Here is a 16,899-nt window from a genome sequence, read left to right as displayed (position 1 = left end):
ACCCTCTGAATCTGGGTTCCGTTTAGAGCTGTATTCACCAGGGGGGAAATGTGCCCAATACGAGATACAGGTCACATCACATTTCCCAGCGGAGCCCTGACAGTGAGGGAACAGGCCACACATCACACGGACACGTCCTGTAGTATCGACTTCAGAGCGGCTGATTGCGCCAGCACCCGCCGGCGCTGTTTAGATAGTTTGACTACATCAAGCTCCTCTTCTCCATGCCTCTTACTGGTGCGATTAGAGAGGGGAGAAGATGAAAGGTGCTTGGTGTATTTTTAAAATTGTTGATTTTCCCCTCTAATGATAGCTGGTGCAATTAAGCACTGGCTTCAGGCTCTCTGTGTCCTTGTGTGAAAAATCTCAATTATATATGTGTGAGAGTGAGAGTGTGAGCGTTTGTGTATGAATATGAGCGCAGAGTTTGTAGCATGTGCATGCATGTGTGTTTTCTGGAGATTGAGTGTGGCATGTGTTCATGTATGTTGGTTTTCAAGGTTGCAAATGGTTGTGTTTATGTCACATTCAGCATGTCTAACTTACTGTCATGTTTCATTTGTTCGATTCAGAGCTACTACAGAAACGTAGACTTACAGTTGGGATGGCTTAGATCTTAGATTTCATTTTTTTATATCTTCACCTGTATTATTGAGGGGACTAGGCCTACTAATGTACGTATTTCAGAGAAAGACATCATACATGAAAGTCTGTAAATATGTGTTTGTGAACGCATGCAAAGCATGATTTCGGATTAAAAGAATTATATGTTGTTCTGTATTAAAAGTTTGTCTATTCAATGTTATTTTATTTCACAAAATTCAATCACATTTAATATATATATATATATATATATATATATATATATATATATATATATATATATATATATATATATATATATATATATATATATATATATATATATATATATATATATATATATTATCGCTGTCAATCGATTAAAACATTTTACTAATTAATCACACATTTTTCTGTAATTAGGTGTAATTGCACCTAACATTAAAGCTTGTAATAGATTTTTATATTATAATAATTTCCCATTTAATCCCCAAATGTAGAAACAACATAAAGACAATAGCCTATATTATTAATATTTGTTTGATGGCTTCTTCTTATGAAAGAAGGCCAGTATCACCGATAACAATACTGCTACTTATGTCTCAATGAAATAGATTTTTTCCCTCAATTTTAGCCATTATAGCCATCCAGCATTACAGTAAAAGCTATCAATTTTAACATGTATTAGGCTTTAAAAAATATAACAACTTTTAAAGTCCCCCTGTGGTGAAAAACGTGTTTTTAATGTTGTTTATATGTCTATTTGTTTTTAATATGCTTCAAGACAAACCATGTGCAAATTAATAAGTCAACACCTTTGCTGAGTATTTTCTCTTTAAAACTGCAGTGATCTAAAGACTCAAAGAGTCTCAAAAACGAGGTTTAAAATCGCTCGTGTTTCTGACAAACTACCTTGTAACCAATCCTGTAAACGTGCCAGCGGGTTTAAGCATATCATTAACTATGCTCTGAAGCAGGGAAGTGTCAAGAGAAGCCATGTTATCCCGGTATATTTTAACATTAGCAACACTTTATTAGCTGTTTGATAATATAGCCAAGCAAAAGACTAATCATAGTAATTACCGTTATGTGTCCGACGTTGTAAAGAGCGATACCATTGTGTAGCGTTTACCTCAGTAAGTTGGCCGAGTGAATCTCTGGGCTCATGTGAGTGAGTGGAGGCGGGGCTAATATATTAATATATTCATTGTTCCGCATAACTAAATGAAGCAAGGGTGTGGAGTTAAATTCAAGTTAATTTAAAGCATTTTTTTTTTTTTTACAGGAAAACAACTTTATATGCCATTTTGGCAATCAAAGAAGAGTTTTAAGGGAGACAATTTTTGACTACAGGGGGACTTTAATTGAAGTGAATTTAAAACAATCTTTACATAAACCCATGCATAAATCCTTCAATATATCAGGGCTCAAATTTTTCTATTGGCCCAGTCAGAGAAGTTTAGATGTTTACTTGCTGTCAAAATGCACAAACAAGTTATTGTTTTTGTTGTTTTGGACCCATGCAACCTTGTAAACAGCTTTAAGATTTTCAGGTAGGTGTAACAGGTAGGATATACAGAAATGAAAGAACGTTATCAAACACTTCACTGTCTTTACTGCATAAATTATAAATTAAATAGCTACAAAAGTTATTCAGTCAAGAGCAGTGAGTTATTTTCTCTTTTTCTTTCGATCTTTGATTATCCATAATGACAAACAGGTTTATTAGGCTGCTATCACTTTAAGACCTGCCGCACATGAGGCGGATCTGACATGTAATTTTCTCACAACTCTGAAAAAACTGTCATTTTGGCATAAATCTTGTGTGTTTTTGTCTGTTCAAGTGCAGTCTGAAGCGGCTTTCTGTGCACACGAGTGTGTCTGTGTGTCACAGGAGATTCACAGACATTAGCATAGTGTGCAGAAGTGTGACCAGTATAAGATCGATACGTCACGGCGTGACCTCTTGGCTGAATTAAAATAACTATATTTTAACAGTAAAGCCAAGTAGATTGTATTTATTTGTATTTTTTTTACATTTTGAGTGTATTAATATTTGTTATGTGTTGAATTCATGTTTACAAAAAAAGACGCTGCAGAGCGTGACGTCATATCATGACCACAGTGTCCGAAGAAATTTCATAATAGTGTGACCACGGCTTAAGAGTGTGATCAGATATGTAATGCTAGCCATAGGATGATGGGGAAAAACGGATGCTGCCTGTTAGGCAGAAAAATGTTATCATATTTTGACGCATTCATTTTGACTGCACCAATATAGGGTATAACGGGCTAAAGGAGTACCAGGGCTAATTGGCGAAGGCTATTTGACTTTATTATATTTTAAACCACTAGATGGCACAAAATTCAGCTCATCACTTTCTTAACAACCACTTTTGATGATGTAGTACTAGGTCGAAATTTGGCTGACATTTTGTACATTGAAATTTTGATACTGTGCTAATTTTATATTAAATTTTAAGAAATGTCTATTGTTGTCTGTAGAAAAAAGAAAAAAAGAAGAAAAAAAAAAGATATTTCTTGAAGAAATTTAGAGTCACTGAGTTGAGTAACAGAGCGTTTTATTTACTTTGTGAGCATTGTGAACACTCATTACTTGTGCCAGGCTCTTTCAGCAAGCATTCCATCACCCCTTGACTTCAGCCCTGTGAAATCCGCTGCAATTTTGCAAGCAGTAACTTGGTTTGGTAGAGGATGAAAAGAGGAAAAAAAGTATTTTTTAGCAGAGGCTGTGAGGAGGGAATTGAGAGGAACACTTTTTCTTTTCCTGTTTGATGCGCCCTCCATACCTCAGGGCACAGTTCTGAAAAATCTGGCGTGAACTTTCGGCACTTAAATGCTAAAACGTGACTGATTTGGGATGATAATAGGCGCCTAATAGGAGTGGATCCCCAGCAATGGCTTCCAGTGCTGTTTCCTTCTGACTTAATGAAATGTGAGCAGACAGTTGGAGGGAGGGTGAAAAGACAGAGGAAGAGAGAGAGAGAGTGAGAAAAATAGCACAAGGCATGATCCTCCTTGCCAGCAGAGAGGGGATCTCACAGCTCCCCTTTTGTTTGGGAGGAGGGTTGATGGCCAGGAGAGCGGCAGGTCAATACCAATAAGAGAAAGAGTCCAACACAATACACATGCACTTGGTGCAAAATAAACAAAAGGGAAATCTATCCACAACAGCTTCAAGCATTAATGCGTTAAATTGTTTAGTAGTAAACATAACATATTTTCTTCTTCAAATACTCCTTTTAGTTCACAGAATAAAGCAGGTATTAATTATGTATTTTTTGCCACCACAGGAGTAATTACAGTGTAATAAGTACTTAATAAGACTATAATTACATGTTAATTAACAGGAATAATATAACAATTTTAATAGAGGGAAAACATGTAATTTAAATTAGGTCTAATTGGCCTTGAGACATTTTAGCATAGATTAGTCAGTGTCCATCCAATGAAAACCCCTTTTAGATGAGCCGAGCCTCATCTGGACTTCTGATAAATGGAAAGTAAACAGAGGTGGGGATGCTGTGAGTGCAATTGTTAAGACGAATCTGCCTGTCGTGGTGCCCAAGTCAACTGAATGCGTTCTTTAAACTTGACCGTCGTTGTAAATCACCTCGTCAACACATGCAGGTGTCCTGCGGTGTTCTGTCACACACTGACAGAGCATTCGTTAAGAAGTTTAATTAGTTGTGTGTCTTGAATCCAGAGATGGCTTGTAAAAAGAAGTCTTATTTCTTTTAATCTATCCTCTTTGCTGTGCCATGGGTGTTGTGGTGTGCAGTACATATGTGTTAAAGGATAGATCGAGAGAAAGAGAGAGAGAGTAAGAGAGCAAAGCAAAAACTGTGAATGGACCTAAATTACAATGTAATGCTTGTCCTAACTTCAATAACAAGTCATTAGCAAACTGTCAGATAGTTTCATTTATTTGTTATTATGGGGCCCACAGCGAAAATCACAGAGCTGGGAATGTATGCTGACTGCAATTAGACTGGAAGAAAGAATGCACAAAACATCCTTTAACGGCACTTTGTCGAGCAATTGAGAAGTGAGCAACGTTTTAACGCCTCTGTGCATCGTTTTCATGCCTTGTTTCTGGTGTAATTTGCAATAATGGTGTTTGCATCATCAGCATCCTTATTATCATATCATGAACCATGGGAGAGCGTGTAATCAGGTTGATGTGTTTTAGAGGCACTTTCTCCTCCATGTCTCACAGGCAGGGATAAAACACAGCAGGTCCTCCCTCTGAAAGAGCCGGAAAGCGCCGGCAGTGTCGCACGAGCTTGCATTATTATTATCATTTCTGATGCGTTTAATAGCCCCTGTTTTAGCTTTGAAGACAATCTTTAGGGAATATTGAATCAGAGCATTATTTTCTGCCCTGGATTCCTTGCGCAGACAAAACTCTGTTAATTAGCCCCATACCTATAAGCAGATTCTTCCTCTTCCTTCTGCCTTCATGATATTATTAACCGTGACTCCTTCACCCCCCTCTTTTCTACTCTACCCGTGTTGTTTTGTAATCAGAATACCCCATTGGCACTCATGTTTTTTGCATGCATGATTGGGCTGAGCATTTTTCACCCAACATCCTCTCCTCCCATTAGAGCCGAGGCCTGAGGAAGCCCCTGTGAGTGGCTTCTTCCGTTAGCATGGCGTGTGGAAAAGACCCCTAGTATCCTCTAGACTACTCTAATGCTCTGTGCCGTTCAGAGCCTCTTTAGAGTCGGTTCCTACTTATGAGGAGTTCAAAGTCCTTGTTAAACCCAACTGCCCCACAGTAAAACGGGCCAGGGACCCTTTAGAATGCATTTCGCAAATCAATAAGCCCTCCCTAAGGATCTCCCTCTCTCTCTCTGTAACATCTCTAGGCTTGTCACAGAGGCTGTTGTAATGCAGAATAAATTCCTTAAAGAATAGACGGAGATAACCGCGAGCAAGACAGAACGCAGCGAGAAGATGTTTTACACAGCCAAAGGGGCAATGCCAGGTACTCCCCACCAACCCAGACGGATGTTATTCACAAACAATATGCTAAACTCGTCACAGGGGATTTCGATTGTGTAGGAAGAATGGCTAGGGATAGAAGTTCAAAAACTGACAATGTTTAAAAGCACGTTTTGTCTCTGCTTTTTCTTCAACTTGGAGACAAGGGTACCGGTTTCAGTCATGATTTAAAGGTAAACGTTGTTCAGGCTTGTGTGTTTTTGTTTCAGGGCTAGAAGGAAGATGCTTTGTGTATTCATGAGAAATTATTTCCTCTTTGGGAGACCAACTGTAAAGAATGAAAAAAAAAAAAAAAAATTCTTCAAATGCTCTCCATAAGCGATAGATATCACTCTCATTTTGTGTTTTAGCTCCCTATACACATGTGCAAACTCTTGAGAGCAACACTAAAGTTATTAAATGCACAGCACAGAGACAGCTTAACTTTATGTGACGGTTGGGGCATAATGTGCTGCAAAGCTGTGGTCAGATTTTGGCCTGGGGCTGTTCAGGGAGCGTACAAAACTGAAACACTCCTCATTCAGTCAGACACAGAGCAGAGAGAGAGCAGGGGGGTAGAGACAGGAGATGAGGGAAGAGAAAGAGAAAGAGAAAGAGCTGTGTGTTGTGAAGAGATGGCATTTATGATAGGAGAGGGCTGCTTGATGTGGCACTGTGGCGCTGTAACAGCATTGTAAAGCCTGCTGACAGGCTGTTGTAGTTGCGTACTGATCACAGGCAGTAAAACTATGCAGATGGTGGCAGATGATCAGTGCTCTGTGAGCAGAATATAAATATGGCTGCCATCAGAGAGAACACACTCCCCTTAGACAAACACAGCATTGATACAGCAGCATCGGCTCATCCCAGCACCGCTGCTTTACAGCTTGCTTTTAAAGGAATTTGTCTGGGTTCAGTACAAGTTAAGCTTAACATTTTGAGCATAATGTTGATAATGAATGAATGAATGAATGAATAAATGAATTGTACATCCATTTCTTTTAAAAAGCAAAAATCAAGGTTACAGTGATGTACTTACAAAATGGGGTCAAGTTTTTGAAGGAATGTAAGGGATAATGTACATCCAGCCAATTGTTATCTCAGAATAAACTCCCGATAGGGTGATGAGGACCCCGACGCGAAGCTCTCAATGTAAAACAAGAGAGAGCGAGTACTGGATGGCATAATTAAATAACTGTACACAAAATATTGATTTGACTGAGTTTTAATACCTCACTAGCTCACCAAATGCAAAACTTCCATGAAGAAAAAATGTTCCTAGCAACATATAGAGCTGCTGACTTTGTAGTAATGTTATCTGTTTTCAGCGGTTGTTTTCTGGGAATAACATACCGGTGGATGGTGCGATTGACCAATCAGAATCAAGTATTCCACAGAGCCATGTCCATTTTTTTTTTTTTTATAAAAGCACTTATGTTAAAACTTGTATATTATTTTATCTGTCATCTTTATTTGAGTTTTGGGTGTTACGTTGTCCTTATAACAAAGTAAAATTGAATATAACTTTGCACAGAAAAAATGTGTAAAATCAAAAACCAAACTAAAATCATTTTAACATATATTGTTTACGTCTTGTGGCTATAGCGGTAAAACAGTGAATATTTTAACTTTTACAGAGTGGCCCCATTCACTTTCAATGTATGTGTCTCACTGTAACCCAGATTTTTTTCAAATTAGTAGTGTTATTTTATGAATGACTTGATTAATTCATTTATATTACGCCTGCTTTGTATTTTGAACTTGATGTGAGCTCAGGGACATTATATGTACTGAACCTGCTGAGTTTTTACTGAGACACTTCAGATTAAGTAGCCCCCCTCCCTGCCTCAGTCCCAACTGGGGATGCTGCCTTCTGCTCTTTAAAAACCAGCATTACTAATTGGCAAACACTATAAATCGAGCCTTCCAATGCAGGCTCTTATCCATGAATAGCATACGTTTCAAGCTTACATCTTGACAGTGATAAAACGAATTCACATCATTCTCAACCTACACTAGACATACAAATAATTAGATAGCAGGTCCATATTGTATTAAGGATTGAAATGATGCAGAGACAAATTAATGTGACAGCAAGTAATCACATCTCAACCACCGCCATGGAGAGAGAAAAAAAGACTACAAGGTGGCTGCTGGCTATGTCTCTGTTGTGTAATTAATGTAGCATTAAATTCTCCCATTAAGGTGACAGATGACATTGTCTGCAGTGCCATCTTTGTAGGCAATGAGAGGGGATTTAAAAAAGATTGCTTGGTATGAATCATAATAAATAATGTAAACATGCATTTTTGTGTCCCCTGTTGTATGCTTGTATACTGGTTTAGCTGGAGTTCAGGATTTTTAAAAGGATATTCCACCCAAACTAAATAATAATATAGTTTCTGGCCAACTGTCATATATGTATTTTCTAAAGTAAACATCAGCATGTTGTGAAGTGTGATGTAAGCGTGTTGTAAAAACATTTAAAGTGAAGTGACTTTTCTATCCACAACATATTTACGTCAAGTGTGAACTCATAAACCCACATGTCATAGTTGGCAGGAAGCAATGGTTTAGTTTAAAAAAGACCTTAAATATTTTTCTTAAATCATTTTGCTTTACATTAATTCACCAAATGAGGTTGTACGGATTACTGAACTGCCAATTCTCCGACTAAGCCTGGTTTCTTTTGAAGGGGGTGGATTCTGGAATGCACTGCTGCTTCAATGTATATGTAGTGAGTGATTATAATCGAGGTATTAATCAATATGTTTCCTTCTAAATATCAAATGAGTTGAATGACTTCTCTGGAGATTTTACTTTGTTATAGAAGTTACCAGTGTGATTACTGAAATGTTCTTTTCATGTATTCTTTAATGTCTGCATTTGATATCTGAATGCCCAGCAACCCAAATCTGCAACCTGGAAGGTCACGACGTGCCTAACTTCAGGGTCCGAGTGTCAGCCGCATAATCGATGGAGATGGGCCTCAGTCTATCTGTATATGTGTGGAAAATTACTATGTTTATCTATTTCTTATAGCCAATCAGAAACTGCAACCTGAAGCAAGGACGTAGCTTAGACCTTGGTGTAGGGTATAACTTCTGTGATCTTTGTAACTTTAAGCGGGGCGGCCTATGAACTCCTGTGTGAGTCTTGAAGCTGACTTCTGCTGATGAAACTGCAAACTATCTTCAGTAAAACTTTTCTTCAATTTATTATAATTCTGACTCCGGGTCTTCTTTCAAACATCTGGTCCTTGGGTCCTAAACTGTTACCCCCTAACACTTCCAAGGTTTTTCCTCCATTTCTTTATTAATTTCAACTTCCTTGTCACTGTTGCCTTTGGGGACACTTAATATTCAGCAATAGTATTGATTTGACTGCACTAACGCAATTTGATGATAACTGAATTGACCTGGGTGCGTTTCCCGTGCAACGACGTAACTGGTTTACTACCATAGTACGATGCATCGTTGAAGAAATCAACTAGCCAGTCACGAACATGGCATCTGATTATCTGATTATCATCTGACTATTTCTCATTTTTCTGTTATTTTGCTTTATTTCCAGATGCAATCATAGGCTCGTTCTTACGTGGTGGAGCACGTTCGCACATTCACACTCTTCAAAGTGAAGAGTGTGAATGACAAGGATTTATCCTTGTCTATTTTGCTCAAGACAAGGATTTATTAAGTTGTTACGATCCTCGGTAGGCTATCTGTTTTGTGTGGGTTGTTGTTTTGTATATGTGTGCAGGGATTGGCTGAGGAGCCTGATTGGTGGATCTACTGACGCGCCCCCTTTAAAATATGGCGCTTACCGAAGATTTCGAGCTCATTCTGACTTTGGCCTTGTGGCGTGAAGAGCTCCGGATTCCTCCTCCCGTTGGCAGATCCCAAAACCTTCAGTTGATCATGTTCATTTGTTTCTGATGATTTAATTCGGTTATGTTTTAGGTTTTAGAAGCGTAGGGGTGTCCTGCCATTTATTTTGACTCTGTGATTTGTTTATTTTTAGGGAGTTAGGGAAGTTTCTTTGTAATTTTGTTTATTCCCTGATTAGGTAATTTATACATGTTTGTTTATAAGTCTATTTCGTTTATTATTTTGGCCTTGGTGCACCCTGAAGCCATTGTTCCTTAATTCAATTACTTTTTCCACTTTAAATAAATGATACTTTTTTTGTGGAACTTAGAATTGTGTCTTTGGTGATCAGTCCGCTGGGGCTGGTTTCCTTTTTACCAACAGCAAAAGTTCTCGTCAAGCCCATCCTTATTGCACGGGTCGTAACAAATGGGGGCTCGTCCTATCGTAATGAATTGGGACGCGTTATGGTAACAAGTTCGTCCTGTGGTATGTATACATCTCTTTTTTCTCCTTTTGCTGGTGCAGGCGTTTTATTGGCAGTTTTTTCTTGAGAATCAGGGAAAGGGATATAAAATAAATGGCAGGACACCCCTACGCTCATAAAACATAAAACAGAACCGAATTAAATCATCAGAAACAAACGAACATGATCAACTGAAGGTTTTGGGATGCTCAACTCCGTGAATATCATCCTGCAAAAGGACTGCTCCGGCTCTGGTAGCACTAGCATCAACATCAAGTTTAAAAGAACGTGAATAATCTGGTGCAGATAACACTGGGGCACTACACAACAGATTTTTTACAGCTTCAAAAGCATGCATGTTGACTCTCATCAGACCACAGGAATTTTTGCGAGGCGCGGAGCAGATTGGTTAATGGTAGAGCCACATCAGAGAAATTTCGACAAAATGCTCTATAATAACTCTAAATCAATACTACCTGCTGTTGTTCGAACTAGTCGGAGTTTACACCATGTTTCTGATTCATCGTTGCATATGATCTGCAACTTCTCTGGATTTTTACATTAGCAATCAACCTCGTGCCACCGTTTCGGGAGGCCGAGGTTGATTCATATTTTGGTGCGTTTGAACGCATTGCCGCTACTTTGAGTAGGCCGAAAGAAGTCTGGCCTCTTTTGTTGCATTGTCGTTTAACTGGAAAGGCTCAGAAAGTCTGTTATGACTTTCCACCTCTGGCTTTCACCAAATAACAATGCAAACACGATGTAAATACAGTAAGAGCTTCATTGTACTGTACATTGTAACAGCATCATGATTTTGTGATGATTGATTTCAACGAATTTTGGCAAGTGTCCAGATAAACTCGCGCTGTTTGATTGACAGCTTTGATAATTGGAAAGGGAGCGTTCTTTGATCGCTTTCTTTATATAATTTAATCACAGTTTAAATAAGATTATTTTCATCCTACAAAGAGAAGTTGATTGTTTAGTCACTGGCTTGATTTACTGATGCATAAACAGTTGAACGATATTTTGAGAGATAATCTGTCTGAACTTGAATAATTACATCAGAAATCACTGATCACAGATCAGGCATTAGAATAAACATGACTACTTACATGTTTGTGGTGTTGCTGGCAGATCCATATGGTAAAAGTCTGTTTGCAAAGCCTGCGCCGAAATTTACCAAATAATTCACAGTGAAATACACCGAATACAAATAAATAATACACTGCTGAGACATTCACATTGTTGGGGAAAAAACCCCACTATGCTAGCATTAGGATCGTTTGGAAGGTAATGGTATTGATCCTGTATAGATCTTTTCTCGTTCTCATGTCACTGTTCACTAACGCTCCAGTTGGCGGGGCCAAAGCTGCCCTGTGACGTCACAAGTCTCCGCTTTTTAGATCCTGTCGTTTGCTGGCCTTGGTTTCAATAAAAGCAGTTTTTGGAATAACAAGAAAGTTTTGAGTTTTGAAACTAACAGGGTATTTTTATAGTATAACAAACCCTTAACTGTCAAAGGATCAAGGAACATTTGAATTCTCACTCCATGACCCCTATAAATGTTTACTCGCTCTCCCAGTTTAAATCTAAATTAAAGACATATCTCTTTAGCCAAGTATTCACATAATGCATCTCATAACCTTATACTCCAGCTATATCAGATCAATTGCACATGATTAGCTTTGCTTAATGTTATGAACAGCAGCTACGCTAATTATTTTCCATTTGATTTTCTGTTTTATCTCAGGATGCCCATCCTGAGGTAACTGGAGAGTACGCCAGCTCCAGTTTGGATCCAGCCTCTTATGAGGACTTCAGATGCCCCAACACCTGTGAAGAGAGCGCTAAATCCTGCAAGGACTTCAGATAAAGCAAGCTCTGAATCAGCAGGCACCAATGCTACATTTTTCTACATATCCTAATCATTTGTTAACAAATATGTATTATGAGCTCACTGTTTCTGCCTTAAATTAATACATTGTTTAAATTAATACATCATTTGCTAACTATGTAAGTTGTGTATGTACATTTCTGAAATACATAACTTGGACACAGTCACCTTTGATAACAGATCACTCTAAATTGTAATGCAGACATGCATTTTCTGTAAAGCTGCTTTGAAACAATATGTATTGTGAAAAGCGCTATACAAATAAATGTGAATTGAATTGACTTGTTTTCAAGTCAATTCAATTGAGTCAATTGAAAGTTCTGGATCGGTGAGAGTTTTTATTAAACAGTATTACTGTGCAGCCTTGGTGAGCAGAAGAGACTTCTTTTAAAAACATTACAAATCTTACCGATCCAAAACTTTCTTGGACGGCACAAGGGTTATTTTCATTTTTGGGTGGAGTATCCCTTTAAAGTCTCATTGTGCTTGAGGTGGACAGAGCCGAGAATGCCCTTTGACCTCTGAGCTTTGATTGAAGCATGTTTAATTGGATGGCCACTGCTTTGACTAATTAGCGCCTTGTTAATGCACACTGCCCTTCGGCTTGTATGGGGCGCTGTCTGTCTGCATGGGGGTCTAGCAAGGCTCTTCAAGAGAGGGCAGTGCTCGTGGGTGAGCCTGGTAGGTCATGCTACATAACAGCCCTGCTCCAGTAAGAACCTCCAAGCACAGGCTAAGGACGCTTTGAGACGGTCACCATCTTTGTGAAGTCAAGACAGGAGCTCCTTTCTTGTCCCCACATGATATCATCAGTCTGTAGATTACAGAGCATTGCTGAGGGCTCTGACATCACAGTAGAGAACTGTTGATTTTCTGTGAGGGCCAGAGCGCAGCTGCTAATTCAAATTAACTCAGTGTTCTCTCCTTATTGACCTATCCTGTTCATTGACCTGGCTACAATTATGTTTTCTTTCATTCTGTTGATACTTGGCAACCCCAGCAGCCTCCACGACTGGATGAAAGAGCCATTGCTGTGACTGCCAACAGCAGCCATTTTTATTGGGTCAGGTCATGTTTAAGCTATTGGTCAGGTTGGTAGGGGAGGGAAGAGGTGGGAGTTGATTAAAAACCTTCATTAATGATTTTAGCAGACCTTTGTCATTAATCTGAGCAGTGGTTGGTGGCCAGCTCTGGTGGCAGAGTGATTGATGTAGTCTGTACACTTTCACACAGAGTGGCTGCTTGTAGATCACACTGAGAACATGTGATTGCTGTGGAGAATGTCTCCTCCTCACCGTCCACTAAAACAACAGCTGTACACATGCACAATGATGAGCCATGCAGGATGGCATAAGACTCAGAATGTGTGAGACCTTTAGGCCTTTTTTTTAGGCCAAAGAAATGTGTTCACTTGAATTACTTGCATGCACTAACACCGACTAACAACTGAATTTATTGCTTGTTCAATTTAGTTAAGCCAATGTCCAAACAATTCTTGAACATTTAGTCAATTACTATCAATCTGTATAATCAATTTAAATTTTGTTTCTTAATTCCATTTGAATTTGGACAGCACAAACAATTTTACAACTTTAAATTGTTGAATTAATATTCTCATAAAATATGATTATTCTATTTAATTCTTGTTGAGAAATAAACAGTCACAATTTTTTAAAATGATATTATGTTGTAAATGTAATATAATTAGTAATATATTTAATACTGAATTAACAACCCAATCTCATTAAATGAGTCTCTATAGCACGCATTGTATTTATCGTGCAATTTATACACATTTTTACGTGCATATGATGTGCATGCTTTCATCCGTGACTTACATTCAATATACACATTTGATCAGTTCATGGATTCCCTGGTATTGCTAATAAAGCCATATATTCAAAGGCTTGGGCTACAGGAATGCTTGCTTTTGTTGCATCTTAGGTTTAACTAAATAAATGAAAGTCCATAAAATGTGTGACAAAGTTTCAATTAATTTCTGTTTGTTGAAAATTCATTACATTGTCACTAATCCATTAATTTGCTTTTAAAACCTACAAATAATGTAAATTACTAGATTTATTTTTGAAGGATTGCATCAAGTAAAGAATAAATGTTACTTCTGCTGTATTCCTTGTTATTGATTAAATAAACACTTGACCCCATTGGAGGGCCAGTTGGAGGATAATGAATTGAATGTTTTTAAAAATCTTAATCATTGTTGAATTGGGGTAGGTAGGGAGGTCATTGTGTGGAGTGATGTCTCCCACATCTGCTGTCTCCTGGTGTCCATGTCTTCAGCTCTTTCCTTTCAACTCTCTCCACTGCTTCCAAACGTGGAGTTTGGTGTAAGAAAGAGATAAGTGCTTCTCCTGAGATGACCCTCTGTGCCTAAATTGCCTTTCATTTCTGGGTCAGATTGTCCAGAATGTGCATGTTTAAGTCCTTATCATTAATCACACATAGACAGTCAATTAACTACATCTGAGCCACAGATCTCAGACCAGTGAAGGCAAAATAAAACATGGTGTAAATCCACTCTTGAATTAGAACAAGCTTCTTGTTTTTTCACATTAGTTTTATCATAATTATTCAATCCAAATTAACATGTTAAATTGACAGTACTCACTCATATTTGAGACACTGTATTCCCCCCAAAATATGGAATAACGTACAACTGTAAGTGAGAATGGGTGTAAGTGTAAGTGAGAATGGGTCCCTGTGGCTGCAATAGAGATGTCAGGATGTACTGAGGGGTCACTAGGTTCACTAGGGCTTTTCACTCCAGGTTGACCTTGGACCAGACAGATTTATCCTCTGTCAGGTCTGTGTTTGCTCCAACAAACCACTTTTTGGCTGTAGGACAACCTCATAGCAGGTGCATGCTTGTGACGTTCTCCCTTTGTTCTCTGACATGTTTATTTCAAACATCTTAACGTCTCTTCATAGCTCTCTCTCTCTTCTTTCTCTCACACTCAATTTTGCTACACATTATTTTTCTCTGTTGTCACATAGCAAATAATGCTCTTGGCTATAAGAGTGAGGTGCGGACATGAGGGGATAATCTTTTTTAACACTCTGTCGAAGGAAAGCAAATTAAAAACAAGTCTACCCATTTGCACGCATAATCACAGCAAATTGCCCATAGCTCATTTGTGTATTGTTTGTCGGGTAAGATCGAGCCGCTTCTACTCGTTTGACAGCTTAGTTAGCAGTTGATAGAGCTGTGAAATATCACACTCTCCATAACCATGGACTTGTTTTCAATTTGGAAACCACATCCACAGTTCTGCATTACAAGTTTTTCAAAAAGCAGACACAGTGTTTATTCGATTGCACCAAAACAGTCATCATAAATATTATTTTTTTTCCATTAAAAACTGGCAGAATTTTTGTATTTTATTTCTCCTAATTTGCTTCAAACACAATATTTTCAAACAATATTTCCTTCAAAACCATATCAGTTGTTTTAAGCCCCCCCCCCCCCCCCCATCCTCACCTAGCATGTGCATGTGTGTGTAAACTGCGGGTTGACATGAGTTAATTATTGATTAAACATGAGGGAGGCACATAAAAACAGTGAGGTCTTCCCTCAGGACCAACCAAAACTCACAGGGGCAGCCGCATGCTACACTGCCACATCATTTTCCCAAGAGCCTGTGCCCCGATGAGACCACTGGCTCGGTAATGAGTTGTTTGCAGACCTCAAGAACACAGTGATGATGACCTGTGACCTCCAAGCACATTGTCTGGGGAGCATGAGGTAAGGGAGAGACAACAGAGGGAGAGCAGAGAGAGAACAGGAGGAGGGAGAGTAGTGTTTTAGCTCAAGTGTTTTCTTGTTGGTGGTGCCTTGGCTCTCGTGTTAAACCCCTGTGGCCTGGAGAGCTGTAAGGATAACATGGTGCTTTGTCTTTGAGCTTGGATCGATTCGCCACTTGATAAAATGCATCCAGTTTTTGTTGATAAACTGTAACTCTGTCATTGCTTGTTTGTATGGCGGACCCGTTCGCGCACCGGAACTCAAGGACAGACGCTTGCACATCGATGCACAACATGCGCACACAAACACACACACACACACTAATGGCTATGATTAATGTTCTGTATCTCTGAGAAAAATAAACCAGTTTCTCCTGTGTGTCGCACAAAGGTGCTAAAGGAGAAACAGTTTATCATCCGTGTCACGCGCATGTTCAGTTTGATCCCACGGTGAGAACATTTTTGTAATTATTTTACAGTGAAATTCCCAGAAATATGGATTTGTGCCCACATACTAATCCTTGATCCCCCTCAACAGAATATTTACAAAGTTTTAACATATGCAAGACAGCACGAGTCATTATTGATGATATTTTCTTGGCTAACAGGCGGTAAAAATAAACAGATAAAAGCTGAGATGGCGGAAAGCAAACAGCACATGCTCCCTCGTGCTCCGTAAAATTCCTCGCAGATGGAGCGAGCGTTTCCGTGAGGATGTCCACAGCGTGCAGACAGGTGTGCGTCGTTCATAATAATCACAGTGACAATCAGACTGAGAAGAGATATCTGTTCGCATCCTAGGATGCCAGTATTCCAGGCTGGCACCACTGTGCCCAGTGAGGGGAAGAGCCCATCTAATTAATCCTCCTGGTTCCATGTCATGTGATTAAATTAAAGAAGCCCCCCCATGGGCTCGCCCTGCTACAAACACTTCCAATAATCATCTGTTTTGCTTTCCTATTTAAGCCTGTTTCAGCTCTCTGATGAGGAGATAATTACCGCCACGGTCTCTCGCGCGCTTCCCTTACGTTCGATGTTCATTAATAACAAAAAGAGGTTGAGGGTTAAAAACTCATTTAATTGCCTTTATGTTAATGACATTATGAATAGCCACAGAGGCAGAGAATCTAATTCTGGCCAGTATTTGGTTCTAACTCCAGGCCCCCTAGAGGGCTGCTCATTTCGCTAGCATTACAGATGTACTGCTCAGCTCTCCTTTCTGTGCAGGTGGGTTTCAAAGACAGAATTAATGTTCGTAGCACTTTAGCATCCATGACTAACACCTTCCCGCTCTGCTACCCGAAATTGTCTTGAGA

General features: G+C 39.0%; 1 protein-coding gene across 2 annotated transcripts in view; it reads right to left on the bottom strand.

Annotated features, from left to right (window-relative positions):
• Positions 1-2,254: 2,254 nt before the first annotated feature.
• znf326 (zinc finger protein 326) overlaps positions 2,255-16,899 on the bottom strand; it is a 355,597-nt gene continuing 340,952 nt past the window's right edge. For both annotated transcript variants that reach the window (XM_079883202.1, XM_079883200.1), the window contains exon 14: positions 2,255-2,270. The gene's annotated coding sequence lies outside the window, so the exon portion shown is untranslated. The remainder of the gene's footprint in view (positions 2,271-16,899) is intronic.

Source organism: Squalius cephalus (genome assembly GCF_949319135.1).
Source record: "Squalius cephalus genome assembly, chromosome: 10".
Classification (NCBI taxonomy): Eukaryota; Metazoa; Chordata; class Actinopteri; order Cypriniformes; family Leuciscidae; genus Squalius; species Squalius cephalus.
This window is presented reverse-complemented; position numbering and strand designations above follow the sequence as displayed.